The sequence below is a fragment of the Bufo bufo genome, chromosome 3 (assembly GCF_905171765.1).
Source record: "Bufo bufo chromosome 3, aBufBuf1.1, whole genome shotgun sequence".
Classification (NCBI taxonomy): Eukaryota; Metazoa; Chordata; class Amphibia; order Anura; family Bufonidae; genus Bufo; species Bufo bufo.
In genome coordinates, this window is record NC_053391.1 from 43,896,688 (window position 1) to 43,913,009 (window position 16,322).

At 46.9% G+C, this 16,322-nt stretch overlaps 1 protein-coding gene across 3 annotated transcripts in view; it reads left to right on the plus strand.

Moving 5' to 3' along the window:
- Nucleotides 1-16,322, plus strand: part of DNAJC28 (DnaJ heat shock protein family (Hsp40) member C28) — a 31,992-nt gene that overhangs the window by 2,148 nt on the left and 13,522 nt on the right. The gene's annotated exons all lie outside the window — the stretch shown is intronic.

A 16,322-nucleotide genomic window follows, 5' to 3' on the forward strand; every position in this document is an offset into this window, starting at 1 on the left:
CATTCTCCGTTAAAAGAACAGAAGAATGGAAAGGACGGATTTGGCGCATAACTGAGCCGAACGTAGCTTACAGACCCTATAAACTATAATGGGGTCTGTTAGGTTTCCACTCAGAGGAAGATTTTTGAAGCAGAGATAAAAATACTGCGCGCACAACTTTTGTCTCCGCTTCAAAAATCTTCCTCTGAGCGGAAACCTATCGGACCCCATTATAGTCTTTGGGGTCTGTAGGCTCCGTTCGGCTCAGTTATGTGCTAAATGCGCCCTTTCCATTCTTCTGTTCCTATAACTGAGAACGGAAAGGCTGAACGCTGATGTGAACTCCGCCTTACTTACATAGCGCTGACATATTCCAGAGCATAGTACAGGGATTGTCTGACATACACACTGCAGCAGTTATCCATGTACTGCATTTCGGAGTGGAATATAACATGCTGCCTGCAGACTGCACCGCATTTCATGGTGACAGATCCTCTTTAAAGGGGTTGTCCCCTATATTCCTAAAATATTCCACATTTTTCAAACCAGCACCTGGATATGAATACGTTCCTTATTGCACGTAATATAAAATGTATTATAGTCAGTGAGCTATTCAATTAAATCTATCTAGCAGGCGCCACCTGCTGTTTGTTCTTTTTCCAATTTCTCTGTCCACCTCAGTGAGGTGGACACACATGCTCAGTTCCATCCTTCAACTGACACCAGCTGCAGCAAAAGGACACGCCCACTGAGAAATGGCACACCCACTGAGCTGCTCTTAGAAGAGCAATTGAAACAATGAATGTGGAGATCTCTGGATCCATGTGAGGTACAGGGCTGGGCTTAGCTTTGTCAGGCCTCATTCCCATGAACGTAAGGGCTCCGTGCCCGTGCCGCAGGCCGCACACGGCGGTTCCGCAATACACGGGTCACCAGCCGCGTGCATTCCGCATCACGGATGCGGACCCATTCACTTGAACGGGTCCGCAAATCCAGAGATGCAGTGCAGCACGGAACGGAAGCACTGTCCTATTTTTTTCACGGTCAACGGTTCGCGGACCCATTCAAGTCAATGGGTCCGTGAAAAATCACGGATGCACACAAGATTGTCATCCGCGTCCGTGATCTGTGTCCGTGATCCGTGTCCGATTTTTCCTATAATTTCAATGGCAAACTTGACTTAGATTTTTTTTTCATTTTTCATGTCCGTGGATCCTCCAAAAATCAAGGAAGACCTACGGACGAAAAAACGGTCACGGATCACGGACCAACGGAACCCCGTTTTGCGGACTGTGAAAAAATACTGTCGTGTGCTGGAGGCCTTACCTGGATGTGTGCACTTCTCATTTATCCGGGTCCGTCAGATCTTACCTGAATGATACTCGGCGATGCAGGTTCTGGAATACGTTTTGACAGATGCACAAAAGGCAATGAGGCCAGCGAAGCTCCATCAGTCACACACAGACACTAAAGGAGTTATATCCAGGTAGAAAAAGAAAAAAAAAAGAATTAAAGTTTCTTTTAATGACGCAATCAAGGGAGATGACATCACAAGATGGTTGTGGTCATAAAACATGATGTAAACACATGAACACAGCAGAGCAAAGACAGGAAAATAAACTCACGACGTATTCCTTTCCTTCCAGACGCTCTTCAACAACTAGCGTCATCGATGCCCCAAGTGACCGATCCTGCAAGGAATTAGTTCTCTGCTTGTCATTACATTACTATAACCAGCGGCATTACAAACATAAAAAAGCATCGGTTTGGGTGGGGGGCAGAGGTGACTATAGTTGTTAATTGCTGGAAAAATAGACCCTACCGCTGGGACTGCCCCCGATCACTGCAGGACCACCCACCTATGGGCAGGGCTTAAATAAACCCCACCCTTTTTTAGCCCAGGACAAACTGACCCCAAAGTGCTTCTGTGTGGCTCTTGAAAAAGCAGAACCGTCAGGAGCCATAGGCGCACGGTGCGGACTTAGTACTGCCGCCACATCTTGCTATTGGTGGGCAGGGGCGGACTGGGAACTAAAAGTGGCCCCATGTTGCAGGTGGGTCCAGAGTCACAGAAATACACATAATTAGGCAGGACCAACATAGGTAGGCAGGGCCAGGAATACCATAGTGCCAGGGGCGTAGCTATAGGGGCCGCAGAGGTAGCAGTCGCTACCGGGCCCAGGAGCCTGAGGGGGCACAAAGACCCTTGTTCCAGATAAGACACCAGTATTATACAAAGTGCATGCTGGTCAAGTTACACCTCTGGCTGGAAGGAAAGTGTTAGGTCAAGAATTTGGCATGGGGGGGGGGGTCCCGTTTCAATTTTTGTCTCAGGCACACGAAAGCTATATGTTTCCCTGTCCCTGGCCACAAAGCACAAGGGAAGGGGGGCCCAAGCTGAACTCTTGCACCAGGACCCATTAACCTTTAGCTACGCCCCTGCATAGTGCAGAGCAATATACTGCCCCTGGCTGAACCAAATACCACAGTGCAAACTGAAGAGAAAATTAATTCCAGCCTCCGGATAAAACAATAGGATCCATCATTGAAAAACAGTCACAAAATCCAGTAAGCCAAACACCTGGTACACAGGAAAAACGCACCTCCTGTGACGCGTTTCGGATGTATATAACACCCTTAGGCCTCTTGCACACGAATGTTGTGCATGTAGTGTCCCACTAGGTAGGCGTGGGCACTACACAAGGGTCAATTGGGTGACGTGTTACTCCTACTCACAAGGGACAGAAATATTATATTTCACTATGCATTTAATGTATTTTTCTATGTGTTTTTACATGCAATGTTTCCCCTGTGTCATGCATAGCAGGCCTATTAGGGTGTAGTTAGGCATCCTAGACACTAGATGGAGATAGGGAGCCCCTAGTATAAATGTTCAGGCCCAGACAGGGAGGGGTTAGTATGTAGTCAGGAGTCTGTGGAGACAGAAGTGAGAAGGCACCAGCCAGAGATATGCTGAGGGCCTCCTCCTGACATGCAGCTTGATAGCCCTGGCTGCTAGCTACGACCAGGAGGCTAGTGAAGAACTCTAGCCTGCCTGTAAATCAAGTGAGCCTCAGTTAGCTCAGAAGATTACCCCAGTAGAAGAAATGTACCTCCTGGTAGAAACCTGCAGCCACCTTTAAAAGCCAGCACTGAAGACAGCTAGGAAAAGAAGGTATTGTAACCTTAAGCAAGTGCCAATACTGGAGGAAGGATTTTATACCAAGGATTTAAGCCAGCACTTAGGCATCCGGGCCTTGGGATCCAGCCAGCTAGAATAGCTGAGGGGATAGAGCAGCATTGCACTGCAAAGTATTAACTGTTTGCCCTCCAAGTATCTGTGCATTTTGTATAAAAGGATAAAGGACTGCATTATATACCACTGCAACTGTATGTAAAAAGTTGGACTGTTCCACCAAGTAAAGCAACGTTTGGTTTACCAACTGCGTACTCTAATAATCCTCCTACAAGTCGGTGTGCCACCGTTACAGGCACTGGCGTCATGAATCTTAAAGGGACCTTACCTAAGGCACTCAAAACACCTACAACATCCAGGGCACCTCACACACCATCAGGTCTGGTCCCTATCTACGGAGTGTGCCCCAGAGGAACTAGTGTCTGCCTCTCCTTCACTGTTGCATGCCTGCCCAGGGTTCTCCTCAGAAAAGTGAGTAACCCTCGATTGCCCATACCGTGACCTCACTGTCGCTATACCCTGCAGGTCTGGCGTGCTGCATAAATTGGCGTCCACGAACAGGATACGATCATTCCTGCGCCATTGCGGATATAAAAACTGTGTGCTATTATATGCTTTAAAGTGACCAAGCCCTAATTGCTTTATTGAAAATTGCTGGGCCAAAGAACTGTCATAATTTGCGGTGTGAAATTGTGCTTTTTATGGACTGTTTTGTTGTTGTAAAGCCACCGCTTGCTGTCAGTGAATGGACAGCGTTTTGCTCAAGATGGCAGCTTAGCTTGCTTGGATTTATTGCTGCGTCATCTTCATACTAAATTGGCGGTAAAAATTGGCGCCTTCTGCTGAAAAGTGCGGGAAAAGCTACATGTCCGCGCCACCGCCCTGTCTGGACATTTGCATGTCTGCAGAAATGGACTCCGCCTCCCCCATACTGGAGTACCTGGGGGGCGGCCTCTCAGAGCAATGGGAGGATCTGTCTTCAATTATTGGTGCCGCCCTGTCGCTCTCCAGAGAAGGATCGAGCATGTTGAAGAGTGAGGACTGCTCTGTTATTGTGTCGGCACCTGTTGGATTACAAATGGATCCTAATACCATGGAGCAATAGGACGCTCCACCGGCCTACTCTCTGGGACCGGAGAGACCCGCCTGCCCGCCACCGAGGACGCAACCGGAGAACTACTATGGCTCCTGGAGAGACTTTTTCCAACCCTCGTTTAAATGGTCGGCGCTGATGGCAGAGATACGGGAGGCCGCCATAAAGAAAACTACCAAGACAAAGATCTACTATGAGGAACTAGCAAAGACCGTTCATGAGCGCCACACTGACACCCAACCCCGCCTGGAAAGGAGAAAGGGGTTGGTTGTGGCCTTTGACAAGAACCAAGGCTACGGTTTTATCCAGGACTATACCACCGGCAGAGATTTGTACGTAAATCGGAGGTCCGTCAAGCGGAGTTACCTCCCTGAGTACATGCATAACCTCTGTGAGGGAGAAGAAGTGGAGTTCACCCCTGCCGAGGGCCTGCGAGGCCCATATGTCACTGCCGTGACCCGTCCCAGGAAAGAACCGGAGGACTGGGAAGCTGATGAGGACTATACTGGCTGCGAGCGTGAACCAGCGCGCTCTCCAGAACCGGCCCATCATGCATTTCAAGAGCGGGGCTCTTTCATTGGCCCGAACATATTCTGGCAACCAACGGTAGTGGAGAAGTGGGTGAGCCCCTATCCGTCCCCTGAGCTGCCTCGCCGGGAGAAAACCATTAAAGAGATGGAGAACCTGGAGCGATTCCATGTGACCCTGGACAACATCCGAAAGGGTAAAAGAGCGGACGCCTCACCTGAACCTGCAGCGGCTGCGCAGGATGCGCCCTCTACTTTACAAGTGCCGGCGGCGGCATCGGAGGACAGCGATCCCGAATCCGAGAGTCTGGATAACCAGATCGTCCGTCTGGAGGAAAAGCTGCGTGAACTACGCCGAATTGCCACCGCCAGAATCCGGACGCCACCTAGAAAGGAAGAGGTTCGCCTCCAATATTCGGACATCGCTGGGTCAGAGGAAAGGGTACCTGTCCCTACCAGCCGGCCACCTACTGTGACTGCAGCTGCACTGAGGCCCCCAAGGAGGCCCTCTCACACTGTATCCTGCTGTGCAGAGTCAGTTGTCACGGAACCCACCGGACCGCTTGCAGCAGCGGTACCCAAGCCAGCGCAGCAGCCCACAATTGTCATGCCTGCACCAGTGCGGTCAGCAACCGTGATCACCCCTAGGCCTATGGGGCCAATACCTATTAGGGGTCCCTTTATGCTGCAGCTGCCCCCCAATACTGTGTTGTGGGCACATCCGCCTGTTGACTCTCACTACAGGCCCAATCTACAAATGGAGCCAGGGAGCACCACTGTGATGCAAAAGTGGATATGACATGCCCCTGTGAATCGGCCTGCTAGGTCATTGATTTATTTGATTTCTTTCATCAAGGGACCTTATCAAAAGAGGATTTAACCCTTCCAGGACAGGAGTCCTTTGTTTTGGTCCTTTGTTGCTGCTGCCAGTTACCCACGGCTCAGTGGTAGTGTCGCCCACTGAAATACCAATTGCAGCAAAGCCATGTTGTTTACAGGACCTCCTGCCTGCTTCTTCAATATTTGAGCCAAGTTGTGCCTATTTTTATGTTGCACCTTTAACCCTTTTTAACCCCCTTTTCAGGTTGATTAAGGGTATTGCAGCACTTATTTTTACATATGCCATTGGAATAATGTGGGCTATTTTTATGTGCTGTCATTTTATTGTGCAACCTAATTCCAAAGATATGCGCCCAGGGATAGACTCAAATGTACATGAGCCTCTGAGATATTGCTATTTAAAAGAAATGTGCCCAGAGATGGACTCCACTGTATGCGAGCCTCTGTAATCCTATACCTTCACCCTTGCTGTCTTTGAAACTTGCTGTGAATAAGAAAGGAACCTGGGTACGGACTCATGTTTGTTCTTTGAGCCTCCAAGAACTTTTAATTGTTTTGCATTTTTCTATTGTTCTATTATGGACAATTTGCACTTAAATTATTATATAGACTATCCTGGTATTATTGATACGCTGCACCAGGTCAGCGCCCCTGTTCCCTTACATTATCCTGAGAGAAGAGAACGACGCCCCTTTTCACCGTACTTGCTCCTAAGCCAGTGGAACTGCCTGATGTATACATATAATGTATTCTGCAAATGTAGATGTATTTTCCTGCTTTGCATTATTTCTCTTTTTCAGATGCAGTATCCAGCTGGGCAGGGCCCCTTCATGTTGCGCCGAGGACGGGCAACGTCATAGCGTGGGGGTATGTAGTGTCCCACTAGGTAGGCGTGGGCACTACACAAGGGTCAATTGGGTGACGTGTTACTCCTACTCACAAGGGACAGAAATATTATATTTAACTATGCATTTAATGTATTTTTCTATGTGTTTTTACATGCAATGTTTCCCCTGTATCATGCATAGCAGGCCTATTAGGGTGTAGTTAGGCATCCTAGACACTAGAGGGAGATAGGGAGCCCCTAGTATAAATGTTCAGGCCCAGACAGGGAGGGGTTAGATCATAGTCAGGAGTCTGTGGAGACAGAAGTGAGAAGGCACCAGCCAGAGATATGCTGAGGGCCTCCTCCTGACATGCAGCTTGATAGCCCTGGCTGCTAGCTATGACCAGGAGGCTAGTGAAGAACTCTAGCCTGCCTGTAAATCAAGTGAGCCTCAGTTAGCTCAGAAGATTACCCCAGTAGAAGAGATGTACCTCCTGGTAGAAACCTGCAGCCACCTTTAAAAGCCAGCACTGAAGACAGCTAGGAAAAGAAGGTATTGTAACCTTAAGCAAGTGCCAATACTGGAGGAAGGATTTTATACCAAGGATTTAAGCCAGCAATTAGGCATCCGGGCCTTGGGATCCGGCCAGCTAGAATAGCTGTGGGGATAGAGCAGCATTGCACTGCAAAGTATTAACTGTTTGCCCTCCAAGTATCTTGCAAGATTTAAACCTGCTGTGAAGTAAACCTGCTGTGCATTTTATATTGTAAAGGACTGCATTATATACCACTGCAACTGTATGTAAAAAGTTGGACTGTTCCACCAAGTAAAGCAACGTTTGGTTCACCAACTGCGTACTCTATTAATCCTCCTACAAGTCGGTGTGCCACCGTTACAGGCACTGGCGTCACAAATCTTAAAGGGACCTTACCTAAGGCACTCAAAACACCTACAACATCCAGGGCACCTCACACACCATCAGGCCTGGTCCCTATCTACAGAGTGTGCCCCAGAGGAACTAATGTCTGCCTCCCCTTTCACTGTTGCATGCCTGCCCAGGGTTCTCCTCAGAAAAGTGAGTAACCCTCGATTGCCCATACCGTGACCTCACTGTCGCTATACCCTGCAGGTCTGGCGTGCTGCATGCATCCGTTCTGTGCATTAAGGACGGCAATTTGCGGTCCCCAATACACGGGCAATGTCCATGCGGCGGCCGTGACGGATCGAGACCCATTCAACTTGAATCTGCACCGCAAAAAATAGAACAAGTTCTATTATTTTTCCGTTCCGCATCTCAGTGATTACGGACCCATTCAAGTGAATTGGTCCGCATCCGTAATGCAGGCGCCCGTGTATTGCGGGCTGCAAAATGGCCACAGGCACACAATGTTCGTGTGCAAGAAGCCTTAGGCCTCTTTCACACGGGCAAGATTTCCGCGCGGGTGCAATGCGTGAGATGAACGCATTGCACCCACACTGAATCCGGACCCATTCATTTCTATGGGGCTGTGCACATGAACAGTGATTTTCATGCATCACTTGTGCGTTGCGTGAAAATCGCAGCATGCTCTATTTTGTGTGCGTTTTTCACGCAACGCAGGCCCCATAGAAGTGAATAGGGCTGCGTGAAAATCGCAAGCATCCGCAAGCAAGTGCGGATGCGGTGCGATTTTCACGCACGGTTGCTAGGAGAAGATCGGGATGGGGGCCCGATCATTATTATTTTACCTTATAACATGGTTATAAGGGAAAGTAATAGCATTCTAAATACAGAATGCATAGTACAATAGCGCTGGAGGGGTTAAAAAAAAACATCCACTTGTTTGCGCAGCCCGGCTTCTCTTCTGTCTTCATCTTTGCTGTGCAGTAGGAAAAGGACCTGTGGTGACGTCACTGTGCTCATCACATGGTCCATTACATGATCTTTTTACCATGGTGATGGATCATGTGATGAACCATGTGATGAGTGCAGTGATATCATCAAAGGTCCTTTACCCAGGTCCTGAAGAAAGAAGAAAGAAGAGAAGCCGGGCTGCGCGAACAAGTGGATTAAGGTTAGTTAAATTATTATATATTTTTTTTAACCCCTCCAGCCCTATTTTACTAAGCATTCTGTATTGAGAATGCTATGATTTTCCCTTATAACCATCTACACAACACCTAACCCAAACCCGAACTTCTGTGAAGAAGTCCGGGTTCGGGTTTGGGTACCAAACATGCCGATTTTTCTCACACGCGTGCGGCGTGCAAAAACGCATTAAAATGTTTTGCACTCGCTCTGAAAAATCGCGCATTTTCCCGCGACGCACCCGCATCTTATCCGGCCCAAAACCAGGACCCCTGTGTGAAAGAGGCCTTAGTCATAGCAAGGTGGTGTGAATACTGGTGCTGTTTATATCAGAGGCTGGGGTTGAGCTGATTTCAATTAATTAAGAAATGTAATACATGTGTGACAACAGCTCGCAGTGAATAACCCCCACTGACCTCAGATACAGCAGACACAACCAGCAGTATACATTGGAAAAACTTAAAGGGGTTGTCCGGGTTCAGAGCTGAGCCCGGACATACCCTTATTTTCACCTAGGCAGCCCCCCTGAGGCTAGCATCGGAGCATCTCATGCAAGGCACGGGCTCTTTTGTTTTCAATAACACACTGCCGGGCGGTAACTTCCACCCGGCAGTGTGTTCGGTGACGTCACCGGCTCTGAGGGGCGGGCTTTAGCTCTGCCCTATCCGTTTTACTGGCTAGGGCAGAGCTAAATCCCGCCCATTAGTGCAGGTGATGTCACCGGGGTTCCTGTCAGCCCCATGGAGAGCCCCGGTACGTCACCGGAACTCCTAAAAATGCCTTTGCCCTGCGCAATTTAGCGCAGGGCAAAGGAGAGCATCGGAGCATGAACTGTCAGGGGTGAAAATGGAGGGATGTCCGGGTTCAGCTCTGAACCCGGACAACCCCTTTAAAGGGAACCTGTCACCAGGATTTTGGGTATAGAGCTGAGGACATGGGTTGCTAGATGGCCGCTAGCACATCCGCAATACCCAGTCCCCATAGCTCTATGTGCTTTTATTGTGTAAAAAAAACAATTTGATCCATATGCAAATTAACCTGAGATGAGTCCTGTATGTGAGATGAGTCAGGGACAGGACTCCTCTCAGGTTAATTTGCATATGGATCAAATTGTTTTTTTTACACCATAAAAGCACACAGAGCTATGGGGACTGGGTATTGTGGATGTGCTAGCGGCCATCTAGCAACCCATGTCCTCAGCTCTATACCCAAAATCTAGGTGATAGGTTCCCTTTAAAAAAGAAAAAAAAATGGTCAAAATCAATAATGTAATATAAAATCTTGTTTACGATTTAGTCCATTAGGTACAAGTATCCAATTTGAATATCCATCTGGCTTCGGCATTTAATAGCCTGCGGTGTGCATCTCCACCTCTGACTGGCGGGGTCACCTTTCAATACCTTGCACCTCCAAATGTGAACTGTTACCTTAATGCACATGGAGAATATGATAAGAGACAGCAGATATATGTTTTAATGTGTTTTTTTGTTCTTATTTTCCAAATTGGTACCGTCTGATAAGTGTCTGCGGATTCTGGTTTTCAGTGGTCCCGCTGTGCAGCCCATATACTGTAGGTTGCAGGTTTTGCATGTGATGAGGTATATTATACATTGTTTGTATTGCAATTAATATACTGTTTGATTTTATGCTTGGTACTAGGGATGAGCGAATTTCATATTTTGAAATTCAAGTTTCGGTTCGGGTTGTGGTATAATGTTAATTGCGTTACGGACTATAACGCAATTCTATGACGGAATGCCTTTAGAGGAATTCCGTTATCCATTCCGTCATAATAGAAGTCTATGGGCTGCATAACGGATCCGTCCCGTTTACGCTATGCAGGAGAGGACTCCGCTGTTATGCAGGCTATAGACTTCTATTATTATGACGGAATGAATAACGGAATTCCTCTAAAGGAATTCCGTCATGGAATTGCCTTATGGTCCGTGGTAACGGGAATCCATAACGCAATTCGCATTGTACCACAACCTGAACTCGAATTTCCAAATATGAAATCCGCTCGTCCCTACTTGGTACCGTTGGCGGAAGAAACAAAATCTTTGGATGTTTTAATCACACTACAGCAGGCATCCTCAACCTGCGGCTCTCCAGCTGTTGTAAAACTACAACTCCCACAATGCCCTGCTGTAGGCTGATACCTGTAGGCTGTTCGGGCATGCTGGGAGTTGTAGTTTTGCAACAGCTGGAGGGCCGCAGTTTGAGCGTGCCTGGTCTACAGCATGTGCACCGGGTGTGTCCACCTCTGAAGGAGCCATTATACTGCACCCAGGTGGACTGAGCAGAGCCACCAGCCCTGTCTACAAACAGACGGGGGGACAGTATCTGTGCTAGAGATTTAGCTTTTTTGGAATACATTGAACGCCACTTTTGATGACTTCGGAGAAGCCAAGATCGATGTTTAGCACCGGTAAATCTTTCTTTACAATACCACTGATTGCTTTAAATTCACAGCTGTATGGGGTTGAGAAATACAGTTTTAGGCCTATTGCACACGACCGTATGCCTTTTTCAGTGTTTTGCGGTCCGTTTTTCACTGATCCGTTGTTCCGTTTTTTGTTTCCGTTGTGTTTCCGTTTCTGTTCCGTTTTTCCGTTCCGTTTTTCCGTATGGCATATACAGTATACAGTAATTACATAGATAAAATTGGGCTGGGCATAACATTTTCAATAGATGGTTCAGCAAAAAACGGAACGGAAACGGAAGACATACGGATGCATTTCCGTATGTGTTCCGTTTTTTTTTGCGGACCCATTGACTTGAATGGAGCCACAGAACGTGATTTGCGGGCAATAATAGGACATATTCTATGTTAAAAATGAACGGAAAAACGGAAATACGGAAACGGAATGCATACGGAGTACATTCCGGTTTTTTTGCGGAACCATTGAAATGAATGGTTCCGTATACGGACCGTATACGGAACGCAAAAAACGGCCAGTAAACGGGGGAAAAAAACGGCCGTGTGCAGGAGGCCTTACTGTCCTGTACAGTGACTGATCTATTGGGATATAACAAATCCCTTCTATTTTTGACTTTACTATGTTCTCTGCTCTATTTAGCATCCATGAGGGACGATGGCTCAGTCCGCTCCTAATATGAACAGACTCCTGTTTAACCATCATCAGTAGAGCAGTTCCTTTTGGCACAAGTGAACTCACCAATCGGAACTGACTAAGGGCTCATGCACACGACCGTATGGCTTTTTCAGCGTTTTGCAGTTTTTTACGGATCCGTTGTTCCATTTTTTGTTTCCGTTGTGTTTCCGTTTCCTTTCCGTTTTTCCGTATGCCATATATACAGTATACAGTAATTACATAGAAAAAATTAGACTGGGCATAACATTTTCAATAGATGGTTCAGCAAAAACGGAACGGATACGGAAGACATACGGATGCATTTCCGTATGTGTTCCTTTTTTTTTGCGGACCCATTGACTTGAATGGAGACAAGCACCGTGATTTGCGGACAAGAATAGGACATGTTCTATCTTTTCACGGTATGGAAATATGGAAATACTGAAACGGAATGCACACGGAGACATTTCATTTTTTTTTGGCTGAACCGTTGAAATGAATGGTTCAGTATATGTACCGCATACTGAACTAAAAAAAACGGCCAGTATACTGAACGCAAAATACTGTCGTGTGCATGAGCCGTAAGAGACAGGAATCTGCGTGCAGTATGGTGTTGCACGCTGTACTTTTCCTGTGGGTTGTACTTATGACCTTTTGGGTCATCCAGTCTATTTCTAAGGCTACATGCACACAACCGTATGTGTTTTGCGGTGTGCAAAAAAAAAAACCCGATGCCATCCGTATGCCATCCATTTTTTTTTTTTTTTTGCGGATCCATTGTAACAATGCCTAAAATGGACAAGAATAGGACATGTTCTATTTTTTTTGCGGGGCTACGGAACGGACATACTGATGCGAATAGCACACTACATTTTTTGCGGACCCATTGAAACGAATGGGTCCGCATCCTATCCGCAAAAAAAACTAAACGGAACGGACACGGAAACAAACAACGTTCGTGTGCATGTAGCCTAAATTTAAGGGTACTTTCACACACTTGCGGAAGAGGATTCCGGCAGGCATATCCAGCAATCCGGATGCATTTGTGAGACGGATCTGGATGCGGATCCGTCTGACAAATGCATTGCAATACCGGATCCGTCTTTCCGATTGTCATCCAGAAAAACGGAACTCTATGCCGGAAAAGAAAAACACTAGTGTGAAAGTACCCTTAATCCCAAAAAATTATATATTCCTGGTGATGGTAATGAGTACAGCTGAGGTTTAGGGTCCATTCACACATCCGTAGAATTCTGTGGAACGGGTGCGGACCCATTCATTCTCAATGGGGACGGAAAGGATGCGGACAGCACACATTGCATTTCCGGTCCGCAACTCCGTACTTCCGGTCTGCGGCTCCCGAAAAAAATAGAACATGTCCTATTCTTGTCCGCAATAGCACTATAGGGGTGCCGGCCCGGTGTATTGCGGATCCGCAATACACTACGGATGTGTGAATGGGACTCTTGCACACAAATGTATTTTCTTTCTGTTTCCATTTTGCTTTTTATGCGGGCCGTATACGGAACCATTCATTTCAATGGGTCAAAAAAACAAAAACGGAAGGTACTCCGTGTGCATTCTGTTTCCGTATTTCCGTTCCGCAAAATAATAGAACATGTCCTATTCTTGTCCGCATCTCTGAGAAGGATAGGACTGTTCTATTAGGGGCCAGCTGTTCCGTTCCGCATAATACGGAATGCGCAAAATACATACGGTCGTGTGCAAGAGGCCAAAGAGTGTTACTATTCAGGAAATGAATGAACTCCGGTACGGCTGCCACATCGCCACACCATATAAACAGCAGGTCATCAATGTAGCGACCATACCAGAGCAGCCACCGAGCAAAGGGGCTAGTGGCGCCAAATAAATATTTATTTTCAAAATAACTCCTAAAAATATTCGTTAAAGATGGCGACACTTGGATGCTCCTGAAATCTGCAAAAAAAACAACAACTCCTTATTAAACATAAAATAATTGTGTTTTAGGAGATACCAGAGAGCAGAACACAAAAAACTATAGTCCCTGTACATGGACAGGAACCACTACAGACTCATGGGGTATAACAGTGTCAGTGTATAATGACACCACCAGTGATGGTCAGTTCGCCAGCGAACACATGCGGGCTGCCATCTTTAGTAAGGTAGACTCACCCGTCCGGCGATGCACAGGTAAGCCCTTACCTGTACCTGTGCCGGGAGCCGGTCTGAAATCAAACTCAGACATAGGGAGTAGGCAGTTCCGAGAACAGCCGCCGGGGGCCTTCATCGGGCTGTTCTCGGATGGCAGCCCGCTAAAGATGGCAGCCCGCATGGGTTCGCTGGCGAACACTGCGAACTGACCATCACTGGACACCACATCAGCTGACAACCAAATATGGTTTTCTGTCCATGAGATATTATTTATCAGCCTCTCATTGAAAGACCCGATTCCAGAAACTATGGGGCGAAGTGGAGGTGGAAAGATCAGTTTATGAATTTTAGGTAATGAAGGCAGTATAGGTAAAACCGGACAGTCAGGGACCCTATACTCAGCTTGCTTGGGGGTGAGAACCCGTAAAGAGGTCCCCTCCGCCACTATGCCCTTCAGCCTTCTTTTAAAGCCCATCGTGGGGTCACTTTTGAGTTTTTTAGAAACCGATTCCTCATTCACCATCTCTATGTTTAGATCCCTATGTAGACCAGAGTCCAGTATTACAATGGTTCCTCCCTTGTCCGCCTGTTTCACCACAATATCCTGCATGCCACCCAAAGAAGTGACGGCATCATTTTGTTCTTTAGTTAAATTATGTACATTTTTGTGTACATTTTTAAATACCATAGAGCAGCACAGAATACTGCCACCTGCGTCACAGTATTCAACTGTATCGCTGTCCTGAAGATGTCAATACAGCTGAATTCAGGATGGCACCTGCTGGCCAGGTGCGTAAGTGAGGATCAGATCATTATGTACCCGGCTGATGGCCATGAGGAGGGCTTGGGTGGTGTCTCATAGGCATTGGCCCACCGGGAAATTTCCCTGTAGGTCTATTGGCAATCCGCCCCTGGTGGTGGGGGAGGGGTGATGACCATGGTCAGACTGTCACACATGGCATATCCAACCCATTCCTTACTTGTGTTAGTCGTTGTACGGCTCTACAAGCTTCATCTCTGTCACTGGTGATGTGGACGTCTCTTCCAGAGGAGGACATTATGGCCTTCACCACCAGAGCGGGAAAGTCTGCACTGTAATAATAGAATGCAAGATTGAGAAAATAGTCCAGTGCATTTCATATACTCGTCATTTTCAAGATCAATGCTTGCTGTCATTGACTGGGAGCATTAGGCTGGGTTCACACGGGTGAGATTTCCGCGCGGGTGCAATGCGTGAGGTGAACGCGTTGCACCCGCACTGAATCTGGACCCATTCACTTCTATGGGGCTGTGCACATGAGCGGTGATTTTCACGCATCACTTGTGCGTTGCGTGAAAATCGCAGCATGCTCTATATTGTGCGTTTATCACGCAACGCAGGCCCCATAGAAGTGAATGGGGCTGCGTGAAAATCGCAAAGCATCCGCAAGCAAGTGCGGATGCGGTGCGATTTTCACGCATGGTTGCCAAGATGACAGTCTATTCACTGTATTATTTTCTCTTATAACAGATAATTAGGGAAAATAATAGCATTCTTTAATACAGAATGCTTAGTAGAAGGTCAATTGAGGGTTAAATGATAAAAAATATTAACTCACCTCCTCCTCTTGATCGCGCAGTTGCCGATCTCATCTTACTTCTTTAATCATGAGCTGCCGGCTAAAGGACCTGTGGTGACGTCACATCACATGGTCCAATCACATGGTCCATCACCATGTGATGAGCTCAGTGACGTCACCACAGGTCCTTTGACAGGTCCTGAAGAAAGAACAGGAGACCGGCAGCTACGCGATCAATTAGAGGAGGTGAGTTAATTTTTATTTATTTTTTTAACCCTCAATTGACCTTGTACTAAGCATTCTGTATTAAAGAATGCTATTATTTTCCCTTATAACCATGTTATAAGGGAAAATAATTACATCTACAGAACACTGATCCCAAACCTGAACTTCTGTGAAGAAGTTCGGGTCTGGGTACCACATTCAATTGGGTACCTACTCGCGCGGGTTTGCCGCAATGCACCCGGGATGCCTCCGGAGCCAAAACGTGACGCCTGTGTGAAAGGGGCCTTACTGTTTATATCCAGATAACTGTACAAACTAATGCTTCCTACAGCTGAGTGTTTGCTACATTGTGTCCTGTCTAGACAATCTTCGGTGAGCTAAAGGCACTAGCAGCGGCCCAAGTATCTCTCCTGTTTTAAGATACGACCGACGAAATGTGTTTGTCTGTTCACAGAGGATTGTCCAGAATTAATACTATTGTAACAAACCCTCTGCTGTGAGAAATATTAGGTCTGAATAGCTACGGTCAGATTGGCCCTCTGGAGTACTGGAGCATCCTCCGGGGGACCCAGGCTCTGAAACAATAATGGGTCCCAAAGGTTTAGCAGAAGACAACACTTTTTGGAATAGACTTTAGATCAATCACTTGCCACTTATTCTAATAAAAGGGGTGGTTAATATAGAAAAATTTTAAATGAGAATCAGACGTCATACAGGACATGATAATCTCTTCCCAACAAAGCTAGAACCAGCCCTGTACCTCACATGGATCCGGAGATC